At 44.2% G+C, this 21,090-nt stretch overlaps 1 protein-coding gene across 3 annotated transcripts in view; it reads right to left on the bottom strand.

Annotated features, from left to right (window-relative positions):
- LOC311135712 (band 4.1-like protein 4) overlaps positions 1-21,090 on the bottom strand; it is a 111,248-nt gene that overhangs the window by 88,271 nt on the left and 1,887 nt on the right. The window lies entirely within an intron of this gene.

Raw genomic sequence — 21,090 nt, 5'->3', positions numbered from 1 at the left:
AGAATATTATCATCACAAGGTTTTCTTATGCAAACACTGCAAGCCAGAGAGTGGCCCTTTAGAGCAACTGGAGTACAAAAATGAAATTCAATTTTTAATCACAAACTTCAATGTTACCAAATTCTAAATAGAGTTATCAAATTAGCACAACACCTTGTCAAAATAAAATAATTCAAACAAAGGAAGACATTAACAATGCACAGACTCAGTGACCATAGCCTGGCAATAGAGACAGGACGGCATAGAAAAACATGGAAGGCCTCCCGAGTGGCACAGCGGTCTAAGGCACTGCATCACAGTGTTGCGGTGTCACTACAGCCTGTAGTTCGATCCCAGGATGTTTCAGAGGACCGTGACCTGGAGTCCCATAGGGCGGCGCACAATTGGCCCAGTCTTAGTTCATCACGCTCTAGCGACTCCTTGTGGCAGGCCGGGTGCCTGCAAGCTGACTTTGGTCGTCAGTTGAACGGTGTTTCCTCTGGCACATTGGCGCGGCTGGCTTCCAGGTTAAGCGAGCGGGTGTTAAGAAGCGCGGTTTGGCGGGTCATGTTTCGGGGGACGCATGACTCGACCTTCGCCTCTCCCAAGCCTGTTGGGGAGTTGCAGCGATGAGACAAGATCGTAATTGTATTGCAATTGGATATCACGAAAAAGGGGGTAAAATTAAAATAATAATAATAATGTAAAAATAAAAATACATACATGGAAGGTCAGAGAAGAAAGACTACGTAAGCACTGTTGGTCAGGTGGAGTAGAGGATGAGCAGAATGTCCTACTCCGCTGCTCCAAATAGGACTCAATCAGAGGTATTTATCTCCTGAAATTTATAGAAAGAATTGCAGGATTTCTTGAACTGCCTGTTGAGGAGAAGATCAGCATTTTCTTAACAGAAAACGTAGAGACAGTAGATCCTGCAGCAGATTACGTCCTGGCCTGTCATAACATAAGAGACACTAGCTCCCACCATGTCATACACATTAGCCCTTGTTAATTTCATTTCTCAATTGTTGCTGTTTGTTTTCTTTTTTTGTGTATTATTTTCCATATATAATTGTTTTTGTTGATAAATATTATTATTGTTGCTCAAATATATTGTTCATTTATGTAATACTTCATATACATTGCTTTGGCAACAATGACAACCACCCATTCATGCCAATAAAGCATTTATTGAATTTAATTGAGAGAGAGAGAGAGAGAGAGAGAGAGAGAGAGAGAGAGAGAGAGAGAGCGAGAGAGCGAGAGAGAGAGGTCTATATAATGTTGAAGACTAAATATTTATATTATTTATTAATATTTATTATTTATTCAATAAAGCATTTATTGAATTTAATTAAGAGAGAGAGAGAGAGGTCTATATATTGGTGAAGGATGAATATTGTTGATGCAGGAGGCTGGGTTTAGATCAGGCCCATCAATAGAACACAGAAGGATGGATTAGTCTCCTTAAGTCTTTAAGTGGCAGCACCGAGATAGACCATACTAATCAATACACCTGTCATATTCATATTCAACTGGTATCTATTAAGACCATGGACAGGGGTATGATATAACATGATGATTACCTTTAGAGGAAGAGGAAGTCTTATATTAACAGGGCGAGAAATGTGTGTGTGTGTGGGTGTGTTTTATTGTCACGTGCACTAGTACAGTGAAATGCCTTTCTTGCTCTTTCCCAACAATGCAGTAATCAATATCAGTAGTACTATAACATAAAAAAAAAAAAGTCAAGTAGTACAAAAACACACAAGAAATAGAAATAAGAAGAACATGAGAAAGTAAGTAAACTATACAGAGTCGGTTCCAGGGTCAGTAGATTTATACAGAGTCAGTTCCAGGGTCAGCAGCTTTATACAGAGTCAGTTCTAGGGTCAGTAGCTTTATACAGAGTCAGTTCCAGGGTCAGTAACTTTATACAGAGTCAGTTCCAGGGTCAGTAGCTTTATACAGAGTCAGTTCTAGGGTCAGTAGCTTTATACAGAGTCAGTTCCAGGGTCAGTAACTTTATACAGAGTCAGTTCCAGGGTCAGTAGCTTTATACAGAGTCAGTTCCAGGGTCAGTAGCTTTATACAGAGTCAGTTCCAGGGTCAGTGCAAATACCATATTTAAAATGTGCAGGGATACTGGAGTAATAGAGGTAGATATGTATAGGGATAAGGTGACTAGGCATCATGATATACAGTGAGGGAAAAAAGTATTTGATCCCCTGCTGATTTTGTACGTTTGCCCACTGACAAAGAAATGATCAGTCTATAATTTTAATGGTAGGTTTATTTGAACAGAGAGAGACAGAATAACAACAACAAAATCCAGAAAAACGCATGTCAAAAATGTTATAAATTGATTTGCATTTTAATGAGGGAAATAAGTATTTGACCACCTCTCAATCAGAAAGATTTCTGGCTCCCAGGTGTCTTTTATACAGGTAACGAGCTGAGATTAGGGAGTGCTCCTAATCTCAGCTTGTTACCTGTATAAAAGACACCTGTCCACAGAAGCAATCAATCAATCAGATTCCAAACTCTCCACCATGGCCAAGACCAAAGAGCTCTCCAAGGCTGTCAGGGACAAGATTGTAGACCTACACAAGGCTGAAATGGGCTACAAGACCATCGCCAAGCAGCTTGGTGAGAAGGTGACAACAGTTGGTGCGATTATTCGCAAATGGAAGAAACACAAAATAACTGTCAATCTCCCTCGGCCTGAGGCTCCATGCAAGTTCTCACCTCGTGGAGTTGCAATGATCATGAGAACTGTGGTCCTCTGTAGCTCAGCTGGTAGAGCATGGCGCTTGTAACGCCAAGGTAGTGGGTTCGATCCCCGGGACCACCCATACACAAAAATGTATGCACGCATGACTGTAAGTCGCTTTGGATAAAAGCGTCTGCTAAATGGCATATTATTATTATTAGAACGGTGAGGAATCAGCCCAGAACTACACGGGAGGATCTTGTCTATGATCTCAAGGCAGGTGGGACCATAGTCACCAAGAAAACAATTGGTAACACACTACGCCGTAAAGGACTGAAATCCTGCAGCGCCCGCAAGGTCCCCCTGCTCAAGAAAGCACATATACAGGGCCGTCTGAAGTTTGCCAATGAACATCTGAATGATTCAGAGGAGAACTGGGTGAAAGTGTTGTGGTCAGATGAGACCAAAATGGAGCTCTTTGGCATCAACTCAACTCGCCGTGTTTGGAGGAGGAGGAATGCTGCCTATGACCCCAAGAACCCCATCCCCACCGTCAAACATGGAGGTGGAAACATTAACCTTTGGGGGTGTTTTTCTGCTAAGGGGACAGGACAACTTCACCGCATCAAAGGGACGATGGACAGGGCCATGTACCGTCAAATCTTGGGTGAGAACCTCCTTCCCTCAGCCAGGGCATTGAAAATGGGTCGTGGATGGGTATTCCAGCATGACAATGACCCAAAACACACGGCCAAGGCAACAAAGGAGTGGCTCAAGAAGAAGCACATTAAGGTCCTGGAGTGGCCTAGCCAGTCTCCAGACCGTAATCCCATAGAATATCTGTGGCGGGAGCTGAAGGTTCGAGTTGCCAAACGTCAGCCTCGAAACCTTAATGACTTGGAGAAGATCTGCAAAGAGGAGTGGAACAAAATCCCTCCTGAGATGTGTGCAAACCTGGCGGCCAACTACAAGAAACGTCTGACCTCTGTGATTGCCAAAAAGGGTTTTTCCACCAAGTACTAAGTCATGTTTTGCTGAGGGGTCAAATACTTATTTCCCTCATTAAAATGCAAATCAATTTATAACATTTCTGACATTCGTTTTTCTGGATTTTTTTGTTGTTATTTTGTCTCTCACTGTTCAAATAAACCTACCATTAAAATTATAGACTGATCATGTCTTTGTCAGTGGGTAAACGTACAAAATCAGCAGGGGATCAAATACTTTTTTCCTTCACTGTATGATAAACAGAGTAGCAGCAGCGTATATTATAATTGTATGTGATTGTCTGTGCATGTGTGTAAAGTCTGTATGAATGTGTGTGCGTGTTATGTAAAAAAAAACAGTGGCTCCAAATTTGCTCCATTCATTAAAATCCCAATTTAACCAACACCCATCTATTTTTTGTGACTAACTGGACCTACCATTTGGTTTTGAAGTATTGAAACCAAACCATATAATTTGAATGAAAACTATTTTAATAAACATGAAAAGGTGAATGTAAGAAGCGCTCATCATTTCAAATAGGCTACATGTCATATTAAACAGCATATAAACACTAAATAGGGTTAGGGTTAGGGTTGTATTAAATCATTATAGACCGTTTCATATTTATTATATACTGCTCAAAAAAATAAAGGGAACACTAACATAACACATCCTAGATCTGAATGAGTGAAATAATCTTATTAAATTCTTTTTTCTTTACATAGTTGAATGTGCTGACAACAAAATCACACAAAAATGATCAATGGAAATCAAATTTATCAACCCATGGATGTCTGGATTTGGAGTCACCCTCAAAATTAAAGTGGAAAACCACACTACAGGCTGATCCAACTTTTATGTAATGTCCTTAAAACAAGTCAAAATGAGGCTCAGTAGTGTGTGTGGCCTCCACGTGCCTGTATGACCTCCCTACAACGCCTGGGCATGCTCCTGATGAGGTGGCAGATGGTCTCCTGAGGGATCTCCTCCCAGACCTGGACTAAAGCATCCGCCAACTCCTGGACAGTCCGTGGTGCAACGTGGCGTTGGTGGATGGAGCGAGACATGATGTCCCAGATGTGCTCAATTGGATTCAGGTCTGGGGAACGGGCGGGCCAGTCCATAGCATCAATGCCTTCCTCTTGCAGGAACTGCTGACACACTCCAGCCACATGAGGTCTAGCATTGTCTTGCATTAGGAGGAACCCAGGGCCAACCGCACCAGCATATGGTCTCACAAGGGGTCTGAGGATCTCATCTCGGTACCTAATGGCAGTCAGGCTACCTCTGGCGAGCACATGGAGGGCTGTGCGGCCCCCCAAAGAAATGCCACCCCACACCATGACTGACCCACCGCCAAACCGGTCATACTGGAGGATGTTGCAGGCAGCAGAACGTTCTCCACAGCGTCTCCAGACTCTGTCACGTCTGTCACATGTGCTCAGTGTGAACCTGCTTTCATCTGTGAAGAGCACAGGGCGCCAGTGGCGAATTTGCCAATCTTGGTGTTCTCTGGCAAATGCCAAACGTCCTGCACGGTGTTGGGCTGTAAGCACAACCCCCACCTGTGGACGTCGGGCCCTCATACCACCCTCATGGAGTCTGTTTCTGACTGTTTGAGCAGACACATGCACATTTGTGGCCTGCTGGAGGTCATTTTGCAGGGCTCTGGCAGTGCTCCTCCTGCACCTCCTTGCACAAAGGCGGAGGTAGCAGTCCTGCTGCTGATTTGTTGCCCTCCACGTCTCCTGATGTACTGGCCTGTCTCCTGGTAGCGCCTCCATGCTCTGGACACTACGCTGACAGACACAGCAAACCTTCTTGCCACAGCTCGCATTGATGTGCCATCCTGGATGAGCTGCACTACCTGAGCCACTTGTGTGGGTTGTAGACTCCGTCTCATGCTACCACTAGAGTGAAAGCACCGCCAGCATTCAAAAGTGACCAAAACATCAGCCAGGAAGCATAGGAACTGAGAAGTGGTCTGTGGTCACCACCTGCAAAACCAGTCCTTTATTGGGGGGTGTCTTGCTAATTGCCTATAATTTCCACCTGTTGTCTATTCCATTTGCACAACAGCATGTGAAATGTATTGTCAATCAGTGTTGCTTTCTAAGTGGACAGTTTGATTTCACAGAAGTGTGATTGACTTGGAGTTACATTGTGTTGTTTAAGTGTTCCCTTTATTTTTTTGAGCAGTGTATTATCTATACAATAGGCCATAATTGATTTGGCGCAATAGGCCTGGCATATTTTCTATAGGTAGGCCTAAAGGTTTTTAGGCAAAATAATCCAATCAAAACGGAAAGCTCCTTGAAAGTGGGAATATGCCAGGCCTATTGGGCCAAAATCAATGATGGCCTATTGTATAGATAATAGAACAAAAATGAATAAAACTTTTAAGAGATCTGATTTTTAGTTTATAAATACTTTGCTACAATGACACACTTAGTTATCTACCCACCTCGTTCCTTTCTTTTAGCATGTGCATGTAGTAAGTACACCATCATGCATCAGGATACGTGTCTTTTCAGATTCCACAATGATTCTTTAGTTGTGGACACTACATCACCGCACTCCCTCTCTTGCTCTTGGTCCTCATCTTTGTAAGTCACCTTGATTTTTCACCTGTGTGTTTTATCAGTTTCTTTATGAAAATATTTAGCGAACTCCATGACAGTAGCTAAAACAAGGGGCTATAGAAGCACACAAGTAGACTACAAATGCATGCTGGGTCGGGCATGCCCTGAGCTCAGGAAGTGAGCGCTACTGGAGTGAAATTGGAGCCGGCGAGAAGGCTGATACTCCAGCCTTTGGGAATCTCGCTCCGCGCTCCAGTAAAATTGGGCACGCTCCTCGCTCCGCACCTCGCTCTGCTTACATACTCTGCTGTAGAACCACTTTCCCTCTCAATTCTCTGTAAATGAGAGGAGCGTACTCACTGCTCTGGTAGCGAGAGAGAGAGAGCATATGGGGCTGTTACAGCAAAACATGTTGCCTAGCTGTCAGGGTGTCTGTCTCTACCCCTATAGCTGTCAGGGTGTCTCTGTCTCTACCCCTATAGCTGTCAGGGTGACTCTGTCTCTACCCCTATAGCTGTCAGGGTGTCTCTGTCTCTACCCCTATAGCTGGCAGGGTGTCTCTGTCTCTACCCCTATAGCTGGCAGGGTGTCTCTGTCTCTACCCCTATAGCTGTCAGGGTGTCTCTGTCTCTACCCCTATAGCTGTCAGGGTGTCTATGTCTCTACCCCTATAGCTGGCAGGGTGTCTCTGTCTCTACCCCTATAGCTGTCAGGGTGTCTCTGTCTCTACCCCTATAGCTGTCAGGGTGACTCTGTCTCTACCCCTATAGCTGTCAGGGTGTCTCTGTCTCTACCCCTATAGCTGGCAGGGTGTCTCTGTCTCTACCCCTATAGCTGGCAGGGTGTCTCTGTCTCTACCCCTATAGCTGTCAGGGTGTCTCTGTCTCTACCCCTATAGCTGTCAGGGTGTCTATGTCTCTACCCCTATAGCTGGCAGGGTGTCTCTGTCTCTACCCCTATAGCTGGCAGGGTGTCTCTGTCTCTACCCCTATAGCTGTCAGGGTGACTCTGTCTCTACCCCTATAGCTGGCAGGGTGTCTCTGTCTCTACCCCTATAGCTGGCAGGGTGTCTCTGTCTCTACCCCTATAGATGTCAGGGTGTCTCTGTCTCTACCCCTATAGCTGGCAGGGTGTCTCTGTCTCTACCCCTATAGCTGGCAGGGTGTCTCTGTCTCTACCCCTATAGCTGTCAGGGTGTCTCTGTCTCTACCCCTATAGCTGGCAGGGTGTCTCTGTCTCTACCCCTATAGCTGGCAGGGTGTCTCTGTCTCTACCCCTATAGCTGGCAGGGTGTCTCTGTCTCTACCCCTATAGCTGTCAGGGTGTCTCTGTCTCTACCCCTATAGCTGTCAGGGTGTCTCTGTCTCTACCCCTATAGCTGTCAGGGTGTCTCTGTCTCTACCCCTATAGCTGTCAGGGTGTCTCTGTCTCTACCCCTATAGCTGTCAGGGTGTCTCTGTCTCTACCCCTATAGCTGTCAGGGTGTCTCTATCTCTACCCCTATAGCTGTCAGGGTGTCTCTGTCTCTACCCCTATAGCTGTCAGGGTGTCTCTGTCTCTACCCCTATAGCTGGCAGGGTGTCTCTGTCTCTACCCCTATAGCTGGCAGGGTGTCTCTGTCTCTACCCCTATAGCTGGCAGGGTGTCTCTGTCTCTACCCCTATAGCTGTCAGGGTGTCTCTGTCTCTACCCCTATAGCTGTCAGGGTGTCTCTGTCTCTACCCCTATAGCTGGCAGGGTGTCTCTGTCTCTACCCCTATAGCTGGCAGGGTGTCTCTGTCTCTACCCCTATAGCTGGCAGGGTGTCTCTGTCTCTACCCCTATAGCTGGCAGGGTGTCTCTGTCTCTACCCCTATAGCTGTCAGGGTGTCTCTGTCTCTACCCCTATAGCTGTCAGGGTGTCTCTGTCTCTACCCCTATAGCTGTCAGGGTGTCTCTGTCTCTACCCCTATAGCTGTCAGGGTGTCTCTGTCTCTACCCCTATAGCTGTCAGGGTGTCTCTGTCTCTACCCCTATAGCTGGCAGGGTGTCTCTGTCTCTACCCCTATAGCTGTCAGGGTGTCTCTGTCTCTACCCCTATAGCTGGCAGGGTGTCTCTGTCTCTACCCCTATAGCTGGCAGGGTGTCTCTGTCTCTACCCCTATAGCTGGCAGGGTGTCTCTGTCTCTACCCCTATAGCTGGCAGGGTGTCTCTGTCTCTACCCCTATAGCTGGCAGGGTGTCTCTGTCTCTACCCCTATAGCTGGCAGGGTGTCTCTGTCTCTACCCCTATAGCTGTCAGGGTGTCTCCTCTAGCTGTGGCTCTGGGACTGGAACAGTGGCCTACTGCCTGTAACTGCCTTGAAGCCACACAGACACACTCCTTAGTTCCTCCTCCTCATTTCTTTAGTGATCCAATTTACATTTTAGTCATTTAGCAGACGCTCTTATCCAGAGCGACTTACAATTAGTGAGTGCATACATTTTTCATACTCTTCCTCCTCTTCCTCCTCCTCTTCCTCTACTTCCTCCTCCTCCTCCCCCTCCTTCTTCCTAGTTCCTATTCCTGTCTAGTTGCCATTGGAAACCATCTAGATGCTTGTGCCAATAGAGATCCTATTAATTTCTAATTCTATGCCTGTGCCATCCTATCGGTCAGATGCCAGAGCAGACCCCTCTCCATTGCCATGGCTACCCTGCTGTAAACACAAGCTGTTGTTGCCGTGATGTGAGTCGGCCACAGATTATACCAGTTTCTATGTTCGGTATGTTTCTATGAAAGTGTGAAAGATATTACCAAAATATGTTTAGACAACCAATTGCGGACACCATTTAAACAATCTAGATGTATGGCTCTAGAGAAAGATGGGACCCACTGGTGTAGGGTATTCATCTACCAGACTAAAGACACAGACTCCTCTGAAAACTCAATTCAAACTGATCAATACAAAAGGATGGAATCAAATTTTATCTAATGAAATTGTATTTGTCACATGCTTCGTAAACAACCGGTGTAGACTAACAGTGAAATGCTTAATTACTTTTTCCAACGATGCAGAGTTAAAGATAAAGATACAATTAAAATTAAAACATTGACAGGAGGAATAAATACACAGTGAATAACTAATAACAATAACGAGTAAAAATAACATGGCTATATACAGGGAATACCAGTAGCGAGTCGATGTGCAGGGGTACGAGGTCATTGAGGTAGCTACTGTGCGTACATACAGGTAGGGGTAAAGTGACTAGGCAACAGGATAGATAATAGACGGAGCTGTATCAGCAGCATGTGAAGCAGTAGCAGCAGCGTATGTGGTGAGTGTGAAAGTGTGTGTGTGTGTGTATGTTAGGGTGTCAGTGTAAGTATGTGTGAGAGTGTGGGTAGAGTCCAGCGTGTGTGCAGAGAGTCAGTGCAAGAGACTTAGTTTTAAAAAAAGGTAAACGCAGGTAGTCCGGGTAGCCATTTGATTAGCTATTTAGCAGCTTTGTTTATCAGTCTTATGGCTTGGGGGTAGAAGCTGTTCAGCGTCCTGCTGGTTTCAGACTTGGTGCACTGGTACCACTTGCCATGCGGAATCAGAGAGAACAGTCTGTGGCTTGGGTGGCTGAGTATTTGAAAAGAATGTGGGCCTTCCTCTGACACCGCCTGGTATAGAGGTCCTGGATGGCAGGGAGCTAGGCCCCAGTGATGTACTGGGCCATACACACTATCCTCTGTAGCACCTTGCGGTCGGAGGCCAAGTAGTTGCCGTACCAAGCAGTGAAGCAGCCAGTCAAGATGCTCTCAATGGTGCAGCTGTATAACTTTTTAAGGATCTGAGGGTCCATACCAAATATTTCAGCCTCCTGAGGGGGAAGAGGCGTTGTCGTGCCCTCTTCACAACTGTGTGGGTGTGTGTTGACCATGTTAATTCCTTAGTGATGTGTACAATGAGGAACTCGAAGCTCTCGACCCGCTCCACTACAGCCCCATCAATGTGGATAGGGGTCTGCTCGCCCCTCTGTTTCCTGTAGTCCATGTTCAGCTCCTTTGTCTTGCTGACGTTGAGGTAGAAATTGTTGTCCTGGCACCACACTGCAGGTCCCTGACCTCCTCCCTGGAGGCTGTTTCATCGTTGTCAGTGATCAGTCCTACCACCGTTGTGTGATCAGCAAACTTGATGATGGTGTTGGAGTCGTGTGTGACCACGCAGTCATGGGTAAACAGGGAGTGCAGGAGGGATCCACATGGCAGATGTGTTGTTGCCTACCCTCACCGCCTGGAGGCGGCCTGTCAGGAAGTCCAGGATCCAGTTGCAGTGAACAGCATTTTTACATAGGTATTCCTTTTATCTAGGTGGGTGAGGGCTGAGTGGAGTGCAATAGAGATTACGTCATCTGTGGATCTGCTGGGGCGGTGTGCGAATTGGAGTGGGTCCAGGGTGTCTGAGATGATGGTGTTGATATGCGCCATGACCAGCCTTTTAAACATTTCATGGCTACAGATATAAGTACTATGGGGCGATGGTCATTTAGGCAGGTTACCTTGGTTTTCTTGGGCATTCAGGATATGGATAAGGGCAGGATAAACTGAGAGACTGAGAGATCAGAGAATAGCTATTCAAATCCGTCCCGGGTGCATATTGAAGACAGCCAAAGGGTAGCATAGTAATTTATATACAAACAAACCCACTCGACTGTTACACAGAGAGACACCGTCTAGCCTAAATAACAACGGAACCTTGGACCCAAACACACAGAACACACAAAGCTGCACACACTCGCAAATAACACAAAGACAACAACAACAACAACAAGCAGAGGTTTGTGATCACAAGCCACATACATTCACCAAAGCCAAGCGAGATAACTAAAATATCTGCCTACTGACTGCAGGGTAAAAAACAAAGCATATCTTCTGTTTAATAAGGTTCAGGGGTGATCCATACTGTTCCGGATAGAACCACTATTTTAAAAGCATGGGAACCGGTTAATAACTATATTTTACGTTCCAGGCATTTTTTTGTAGTCCCCCAAAAAAAATAAAAAAGTGCCTATGCAAAGCCCTCACTATGTCACTAAAAAACGTATTCCAGTGCCTGCCAGCCAGCTGGAAATCTTTGCCAGTGTGTGTGTTTGTAGGCTACCTGCCCCTCCCCTTCCTAAGCATAGGCTACTGTAGCCTACTGATGTTACAAGCATGATTAAGAAATTAGGGAGAGGGATTTTTTATTAGAGAAGAATGGATTTACTTTTTCAATGCTAGTTAAGGATATAGCTATCACGTTTCACATTGGATTTATTAACTACAAAATGGTAAAACGTGTTTTTATTTTAATTCTGGTGCTGCTCTCCACACACAAGCTTGTTAACTAGCTGTCCAACCTTAAGCCAACTCTTGGAAGTTTAAAGACGTTCAAAATTCCTTCATAGAAGACGCTCCTCCGTAGGTATAATTCTGTGGGCCTAATTCAGATAATGCATGAATAACAAAATGCCCAGTGCTTCACGCCAAGCCTCCTCCTTCAAAATGTCTGTGGCATCTCGCGCCCTACACTTGTCTGTCCAATGCGTGTAAACATCTATAGCTTGCCCACTCCATAGCAAGCTGCTCTATCCACACTGATTGGTGAAGTAATTTAATATCAAGCTAAATGTAAAAAAAAAATGATTTCAGAGGTTTAACCAGTTCAGAACTTTATTTTGCTGGTCAGAACAGTAAAACGGAAATAAAAAAATGGTTAGGTTCAGAACGAAACTATTCGAAAATAATTTTGGTTCCAACCCCTGATAAGGAGTGACCTCAGCTCGTTGAGATTTCAAATGCTCCAAAACACACACACACACACGCACACACACGCACACACACACAGTGACCGTCAAGTGAATTGTGGGAAAATGAGAAGTGTACTGTGTGGTCACATTGTGTCGTGTCCTGAATGCTGAGTCCTGCCTGGTCACCAAGGAGACTAAAGTCAAAGATAAGACTAGAGCAGGAAAACACAACATAATGGAGGTTTAATGGATATAGGCTACATTACCAAGATGAAAACGACTACTCTAATCAGCAGGCAAGATAGTAAAGCTAAATACATGATAACAACTGAGACATTACCATTGTATGATCTGGGGAATAAGTATGTGTTAAGAAGTTAAGTTGATCATTGAGATGCTTTAATAGCAATTAATGTGTTATAATGTGAATAGACACATTATATGGCACATTAGGACAGAGAGTGTGTTTAGCTCTCAGATGTGAGTATTTGGATCTGAAGCACCAAACGTGAGACCTCACAGCCAGACTGTAAGTGAAAAGTGAAAGTTTATCTGCTACCCTACAGGCAGAGAGAAAGAGATAGATAGAGAGAGAGCAAGCGAGGGGGGATAGAGAGGGGGGAGAGGGAGAGAGAGAACAAGACTGAGCTATCTGACTGGGGTGAAGTCTGCAGTGCAGCAGTTTTAAAATTAGATTTTCAAACAACAGTAATAATTCATGTTGAAAGTTCTTTAATAATGTATCTGACACTAGTCTCGCTGGTCGTTTTAATATTGCATTCAGAAAATTTCAATCAGATGAAAAATTAGGCAACTCTCAGTGCTCCCATTTGTAATACAGAGTATCTCATAATCTCTTACTAAGGAGAAGAAAGCACTTGCAGCAAGTGACCAGTGTTGATGACTTTAGCAAAGTTGGGTTAGAGCATAATTTGTCATGACAATTATGACATATCCATTACATCATGATCCATAGAGCACTCTTTCTTATGCTAGATGTCAGAGGGCTTGTGATGATTAAACTAAAGATGCAAGCGGATGTGTGTGTATGTGTGTGAGCGAGCGAGCGAGAGAGTTTGAATGGTATTTGCTGATCCATGCCTAATAAGAGGACAGATGGTGCCGAAAACAACTTTAACAAGCATCAACAATGTCCTCCTATTTTACAAATTCACAAATAACACATTAAATACTCCTCAAACACCCCAAGGCTATAGCTCAATCAGAATGGAATTCCATTGTAAACCTGAGTGAAAACCCTGTCATGTGTAGGCGTTTAAAGAAGGTATGTGTATGACAACAACATAATCTGATTTAATTCCGACCTGTCAGAGGAGAGATTACGCTGCTCGGGGTGACTAAAGACAGGCAGCCATGCAGAGATTATCGCACTGTTCTTCTCCAGTCCCCCTGAAATCCCACTAAATCTTCTCTCTCTCTACCATTCTATCTCCTCAGCTCACACCCTCCTGTTTGGCTGATTGAGCAAGGACGTGCTCACTCACACCTCAGTACTTCTGGTTCTCACTACTACAGCTCCCCTCCCCTCCCCTGCCCTGTCGATATCTGTTGCTCACACTTGTTTATCGACTGGTAACATATCAGGGTGAGAGATCAGATTACACTACTGTCTGCAGGTATCTGCTACATAAAAATTTGAATTTGTATTTACCGCAATCTTAATTTAGCACAGCGTGCTGTTTATTCTCCTGTTATAATGAGAAAGGAATGGTTTGCTATTGTGACAAGCAAACCTTGCAAACCAATACATCTATTTATCTATTTGTTTGGCTCCTTTCAAAAATCGATATGTCAGAGGGCTTGTGATAATTAAACTAAAGATACAAGCAAATGTGTGTTTATTTGTGTGCTCTATTCCTCCAGGGCCCAGAGTCTACTATCGTTCATTATCACTTTCAACCTGTGCCGACAGCAGTTGAAGGTAAGTAGACACTGCGGCTGTTGCTAAGTAGTTATCATATCTATTTCATTAGTTATGTGCTAATAATAAGCTAACACCGCCACACACTGTCAACCTCAAAGACTAGCCTGGAAAGCTGTACCCTCACCCTGGCTTTTGAACATTCACATTCTTGAAATCTGTCTTCAAAGACTCCATTGAAAGTTCATTTTTATTTTTTCATTCCAACCACTTAACATAATATGATTATGTGGATGGTTTTTCATCAGGCCTATTGCCTAAAATGGGTCATCTCAAATCTGAGAGGACAACAGTGAGAGTATCCTACTGAATCAATAAACAGATCAATTCCATTTATTAGATCCACACTTACATGCCAGTCCCAGAGTCGAGAATCGGACCATCCCAGATTAGACTATTATTGCTCCCTGCGTCATTAGCAGGAACACGTTAGTAAATCATTCACACCAGAGGCTGTGTGTGTTTGTGTTGTAACACCAGCCTTAGGTAATAATATGTGGATCAATACTCTGTCCTAATTACATAATGAGCTGCTACCTGGTCTGTGCTGATCAACAGGTAGATACAGTATGAGGCAGGACAGGTTCTTTAAGAGAACTCAGGCTAATATACTGTTATAAAGTTTAATGTTCTCTCCCGGGAGTTAGGTCCTCTCTCCCTTACATACACACAGTTTTTGATCTTGTCACAAACATATATGTGTGTGTGTGTGTGTGTGTGTGTGTGTGTGTGTGTATGTGTGCGCACGTTGGTGCGTGCGTGTGTTTACATACACCACAGATGTGGGGTGTTCGTCTGCCACTCTGTCTTTGATCCAGATGGAGTCTGTGTTTATTTATTTCCCCAGTGATCTACCCTACTGAGAGGCCAAGCCCGGGGACGTCTGTGCTTGTCTCCAAAAGAGAGAGAGGGAGAGGGAGGGTGGTCAAAAAGATGGCACCAACACAAACCCTTTTAGCGGTTTTCCCGTACTGTAGTGCCTCTGAACATTTGTTGTTTGTTGTTTGTTGTTGTGCGATGTCAATTAACAGAGGAACAAGCTTTTGGCATTTCCCGCCCACCTGCTACAGTAAATATACTGTATGTGATGGAATTGAGCTGTGTCATGTCAACCTTCCAAAGTTCTCCCATGTCACCTCGCTCCTCCGTACACTCCACTGGCTTCCGGTCGAAGCTCGAATCCACTACAAGAACATGGTGCTTGCCTACTGAGCCCTACCTCTTCTAAGAGTATCTTAAATAAGACATCTCAGTCTTCCCCCACCCCCCCAAAAAAATAAAAAAAGTAAAATAAATAATAATAACCCTGAACTTCTCTTTTCCTACTAGCACTGACTTTGCTGATAACTTCTTTATAGAGGAAAAAACATGTACTCACTACAACTGTGATATGTGGTTGTCTCGCCCAGCTATCTTAAGATTAATGCACTAACTGTAAGTCGCTTTGACTAACAGCGTCTGTTAAATGACTAACATGTAAATGTAAATGAGTTAGTTATAATTTACCTACCTAAAGACATACTGATTGTGTCTAGGGAAAAAACAAACACCAATTTCACACAGTCATACACAGTCTGGGGTAGAGAGTGCATCCACATCATGCAGAAATTCTTCACTGTGATGGGTGAGTTGAAGGAGTCAGACGCAGGAGGGTAAATCACAGAATAACAGGATTTATTCTGAAAAACAGAGTTACGCAGTAATGCGTCAAAACAGTCCAGTGCGCAAAACAGGCGCACTGGAACCAACAAGGCACACGGGGAAAATAACCTGGCGATACAAAATACAAGGAGCTTCCCCGAGCTTCACTAGCCTCACAATAAACAATCACACACAAAGACAAGGGGGCAGAGGGAACACTTATACAGGTACTAATGAGGGGTGTGTGTAATGGTGTGTGTAATGAACAAAACAACAAAACCAATGGAATGATGAAAAGAGGAGTGGCAGTGGCTAGAAGGCCGGTGACGACGAACGCCGAAGCCTGCCCGAACAAGGAGAGGTGGCAGCTTCGGAGGGAGTCGTGACATTCACAGTTTCAAAAAGTGAAATGTGAATGTCTCTTCACCACACAAAAACAGTCCTGAGTCAATGTGGAGTAAAATAGAGCAAGCCAATAATGATTGAACAGGGAGGTGTTCGTTTATTTTCCCTCCAGTGACTTGTCAGCAGCAGATCCCACATGATCCTTCAGTAGCCATCAGGTGCATTAGAAAGTCATGAGTTTCCATAGCAACCTGCTCTTGACTTTCACTTTCAGGAATTCTCTGATTTTACATATCAATCTAATGTCTGAGGATATAAAGGTGAGAAATGTATTTTGAACACTGTCAAAAAACTATTATTTTATGTCTAAATAGCTTAATGTGATTCAAAAGGTATTTTGTTTAACTTCCCTAAGTCCCAAATACCGATCTAGATCTCTAAAGGCACAATGGAATTGACACATTCGACACAAGCAGGAATTTGTATGTATTCCTAATTACAAAATGGGAAACCTTTGCCTTGAGCCAAGCCTATCAATGTCTGTCCCACACATGCATTGTTCCCCTGGTGTACGCAATCCACCTCTCCTGTCCAGGGCTCTACGCTGACCTTTTTTACAAGGAGCACATGTACGCCTAAGTTGAAAAATGTAGGAGCACACAGAAATTTAGGAGCACAATTAAAAATATTTGAAGTAACAAGCCATTTTCTTTGTAGTAATGGTTCAAACCTGACAGTCATTCATCTGCGCTCAGTGTCTTCTCCATGGTTACAGTACAGTGACGGAATCATTACAACAATGGGTGATTCTTTTCTAGACACACTGGTGCTCCTAAATTACAATTCCTGGTCGCACAGCAAAATATTTAGACCATATTCAAGTAAAATGGTTGCAGTATAGAGCCCTGCTATCCTGACACCCATCAGGAAGAACTTTATAAGTACACCAACATGAAATTATGCCTATTCTTTGTGACAGCCTTAGGAGGTGACCCGTCGTACAAAAAAACACCATGCTCATTGTATTTAGTGGAAGTTGGAGAACAAAGACATTCTGAATAAGGACAAGGAAGGAAGCAGCTGCGGCTGCCTGCTCCCAAAAAGCTGCGTTGTTTTCGTTAATTATTACCCAGAAAGCTGAGGTCAGTGCCTCTCTCTCTAGCCAAGGCCACAGAAAACAGACAGGTTTTGAGGGTCATCGGCCGCTGTCTTTGGGACTGTTCTGCTCTGGTTTGATGTGGTAGCAACACGTGAGCAGTTCTGTACCTCACTAAATCGAACACAGCCCCTGGGCCATAATCAATGGAGCCTTTGTGTAATAGGCTCAGGGCTGCTCACTGTAATACAGCTATGGCACAGACTCTGGGTTTATCTCAGCCAACCTCATCAGACTCATTCTGTATGTGTTCCCAGCAGCCAAGCATAAAAGCTTTGACAAATGTGATAAATAATTAATAATATAAATATATCATTGCACAGCACCAGCAGTAACTCACGGGCCAAAGTGTAAGGATCTAACTTCTGTTCATATTTTGAACCCTTTCAAGTCAATTTGTTTCTTTTTTATTTACAGCTCAGAGCATAAAATAAAAAGCATGGATGAAGGTCTAGAGGTGGGTGACAGGACACCAGAGTGAAAGCTGGAGTGGTGCTGCTCAACCCCTTGGGGACATGCGTGTGGAGGTCAACACCTTGGGGATACGCTTGTGGAGGTCAACCCCTTGTGGACACACGTGTGGAGGTCAACTAACCAGCATTTCCTTGGCAGCTGTCTTGGGCTCGTCGTCTGAGAGGAAGAGAAGAAGAAGAAATCTGACTGACAGACCAAGTGCCTCCCTCTGTGATCAACACTCCGGAAAGAAATGTGTCACCCGAATGCACGCTTTGTTCAGCCCCGCATTCCATCTCTTTCTTTTGGCCCAAAGCCTTTTAACTCAAACCCTTTCATTGTCTCTGTCTGGTCTCTCACTCATGTGGTTTTCAGTAACAGTAATATGTCGTGCCACACTGCTGAACGTTAAGCTTCGACAGCAAATGAGAGCAGTATTAATAGGATTTGTGCCACTTTCATTTCAAGAGTCACTCTGTCACTTGTTTACATATTTTTGTGTAATAAAAAAAAGTTTGTGAGAACCAACTACAAACCCACCCCCAACAAACTAAAACGTTGTTATAAATTGTTATGCTGGGATCTGGTGAATCCTACAGCCCAATACATTATTATCTGAATGTAGCTAGTAACATCCATAGGACCAACCCAAAGGTAAGCTCCACTGCGGTGAGCTAGTGTTTTTAATCTAACCACTGACAATACCAGGATTATAATCCTACTCTGCTGGATCAGTACAGTGAGAATGAATTCATTCAAAACCTCACCACAGCAACCTTACACCAGAGCCATATACAGAGAATATGCAGCCTATACATATGGCTCTGCCTTACATATAATTATAAACTGGGTGGTTCAAGCCCTGAATGCTGATTGGCTGACAGCTGTGGTATATCAGACCGTATACCACGGGTATGACAAAACATGTATTTTTACTGCTCTAATTACGTAACCAGTTTATAATAGCAATAAGGCACCTCTGGGGTTTGCAGTATATGGCCAATATACCACGGCTAAGGGCTGTGTCCAGGCACTCCACGATGCGTCGTGCCTAAGAACAGCCCTTAGCCGTGGTATATTGGCCATATTACATTTACATTTTAGTCATTTAGCAGACGCTCTTATCTAGAGCGACTTACAGTTAGTGAGTGCATACATATTTTTTTTCATACAACACACCCCCTTGTGCCTTATTGCTTAATTAGACCTGATACTGTACCATGGCTGCCAATGAGCCCACCCGCTCATGCTCAGCCTCTCACATTAACAATTAAAAGAGGATGAGCAACCTGATCTCTCCAATGGACTAGTGGAACACACAGTAACAGGTGCTCCATGTGTAGACCTACTGTCCTATATACATAAAGGGCATATCAAGCTATGAAGGGCTATGAAGTACTTATATGCCATGAAAGGCTATGAAGGGCCTATATGGTATGAAGAGAATATATGCTATGAAGGGCTATGAAGGGCATATATGCTATGAAGGGCCTATATGCTATGAAGGGCATATATGCTATGAAGGGCTATGAAGGGCATATATGCTGTGAAGGGCTATGAAGGGCCTATATGCTATGAAGGGCATATATGCTATGAAGGGCTATGAAGGGCATATATGCTATGAAGGGCTATGAAGGGCCTATATGCCCTTCATAGCATATAGGCCCATAGCATGAAGGGCCTATAGACCCCTTTACTTTTTCCACATTTTGTTACATTACAGCCTTATTCTAAAAAGGATTAAATAGTTTTTCCCCCTCATCAATCTACACACAATACCCCATAATGACAAAGCAAAAACAGGTTTTTAGACATTGCAAATGTATTAAAAACGAAAAACTGAAAATATACATTTACATAAGTACTTTGTTGAAGCACCTTTGGCAGCGATTACAGCCTCTAGTCTTCTTGGGTATGACGCTACAAGCTTGGCACACCTGTATTTGGGGAGTTTCTCCCATTCTTCTCTGCAGATCCTCTCAAGCTCTGTCAGGTTGGATGGGGAGCGTTGCTGCACAGCTATTTTCAGGTCTCTCCAGATATGTTCCATCGGGTTCAAGTCCGGGCTTGAACCCACTCAAGGACATTCAGAGACTTGTCCCGAAGCCACACTTGCATTGTCTTGGCTGTGTGCTTAGGGTCGTTGTCCTGTTGGAAGGTGAACCTTTGCCCCAGTCTGAGGTCCTGAGCGCTCTGGAGCAGGTTTTCATCAAGGATCTCTCTGTACTTGGCTCCCAGTCCCTGCCGCTGAAAAACATCCCCACAGCATGATGCTGCCACCACCACCATGCTTCACCGTAGCGATGGTGCCAGGTTTCCTCCAGACGTGACGCTTGGCATTCAGGCCAAAGAGTTCAATCTTGTTTCATCAGACCAGAGAATCTTGTTTCTCATGGTCTGAGAGTCTTTAGGTGCCATTTGGCAAACTCCAAGCGGGCTGTCATGTGCCTTTTACTGAGGAGAGTCTTCCATCTGGCCACTCTACCATGAAGGCCTGATTGGTGGAGTGCTGCAGAGGTGGTTGTTCTTCTGGAAGGTTCACCCTTCTCCACAGAGGAACTCTGGAGCTCTGTCAGAATGACCATCGGGTTCTTGGTCACCTCCCTGACCAAGGCCATTCTCCCCCGATTGCTCAGTTTGGCTGGGCGGACAGCTTTAGGAAGAGTCTTGGTGGTTCCAAACTCCTTCCACTTAAGAATGATGGAGGCCACTGTGTTCTTGGGGACCTTCAATGCTGCAGAAATGTTTTGGTACCCTTCCCCAGATCTGTGCCTCGACACAATCCTGTCTCGGAGCTCTACGGACAATTCCTTCGACCCTAATGGCTTGGTTTTTGCTCTGACATGCACTGTCAACTGTGGGACCTTACATAGACAGGTGTGTGCCTTTCCAAATCATGTCCAATCAATTGAATTTACCACAGGTGGACTCCAATCAAGTTGTAGAAACATCTCAAGGATGATCAATGGAAACAGTATGCACCTGAGCTCAATTCTGAGTCTCATAGCAAAGGGTTTGAATACTTATGTAAATAAGGAATTTCCGTTTTTTATTTTTAATACATTTGCAAAATAATCTAAAAACCTGTTTTTGCTTTGTCATTATGGGGTATTGTGTGTATATATTGATGAGGAAAATGTTTTATTTAATCCATTTTAGAATAAGGCTGTAATGTAACAAAAAGTGGAAAAGGTCAATGGGTCTGAATACTTTCCGAATGCACTGTATGCTATGAAGGGCTATGAAGGGCATATATGCTATGAAGGGCTTCTATTCGGAACATTATAATAGGGAAAATAAGTTATAGAGCGTCAGAGGGCAAGGTGAGGCAAAGCAATGCAACCAGATGCTGTTCAGCCCTAGCAGTCATCATGCATTACAACATCACTCTCTGCCTCAGGCCTTCCAACATACAGACAGATCTGAGTTTCTTCAGAGATTATAACCAACCCATAAACTAAACCCATATTTACAGCTTCTAATGAACTCCCAGTCTGGCCATGTGAGTTGGGATTCGCTAGTCATGAGAACAATGGAACATAAAACCAATAGCAAC

This window comes from Coregonus lavaretus (genome assembly GCF_964263955.1).
Source record: "Coregonus lavaretus genome assembly, chromosome: 10".
Classification (NCBI taxonomy): Eukaryota; Metazoa; Chordata; class Actinopteri; order Salmoniformes; family Salmonidae; genus Coregonus; species Coregonus lavaretus.
The sequence above is the reverse complement of the archived record's forward strand: the minus strand, read 5'-3'. Positions and strand labels throughout refer to the sequence as shown.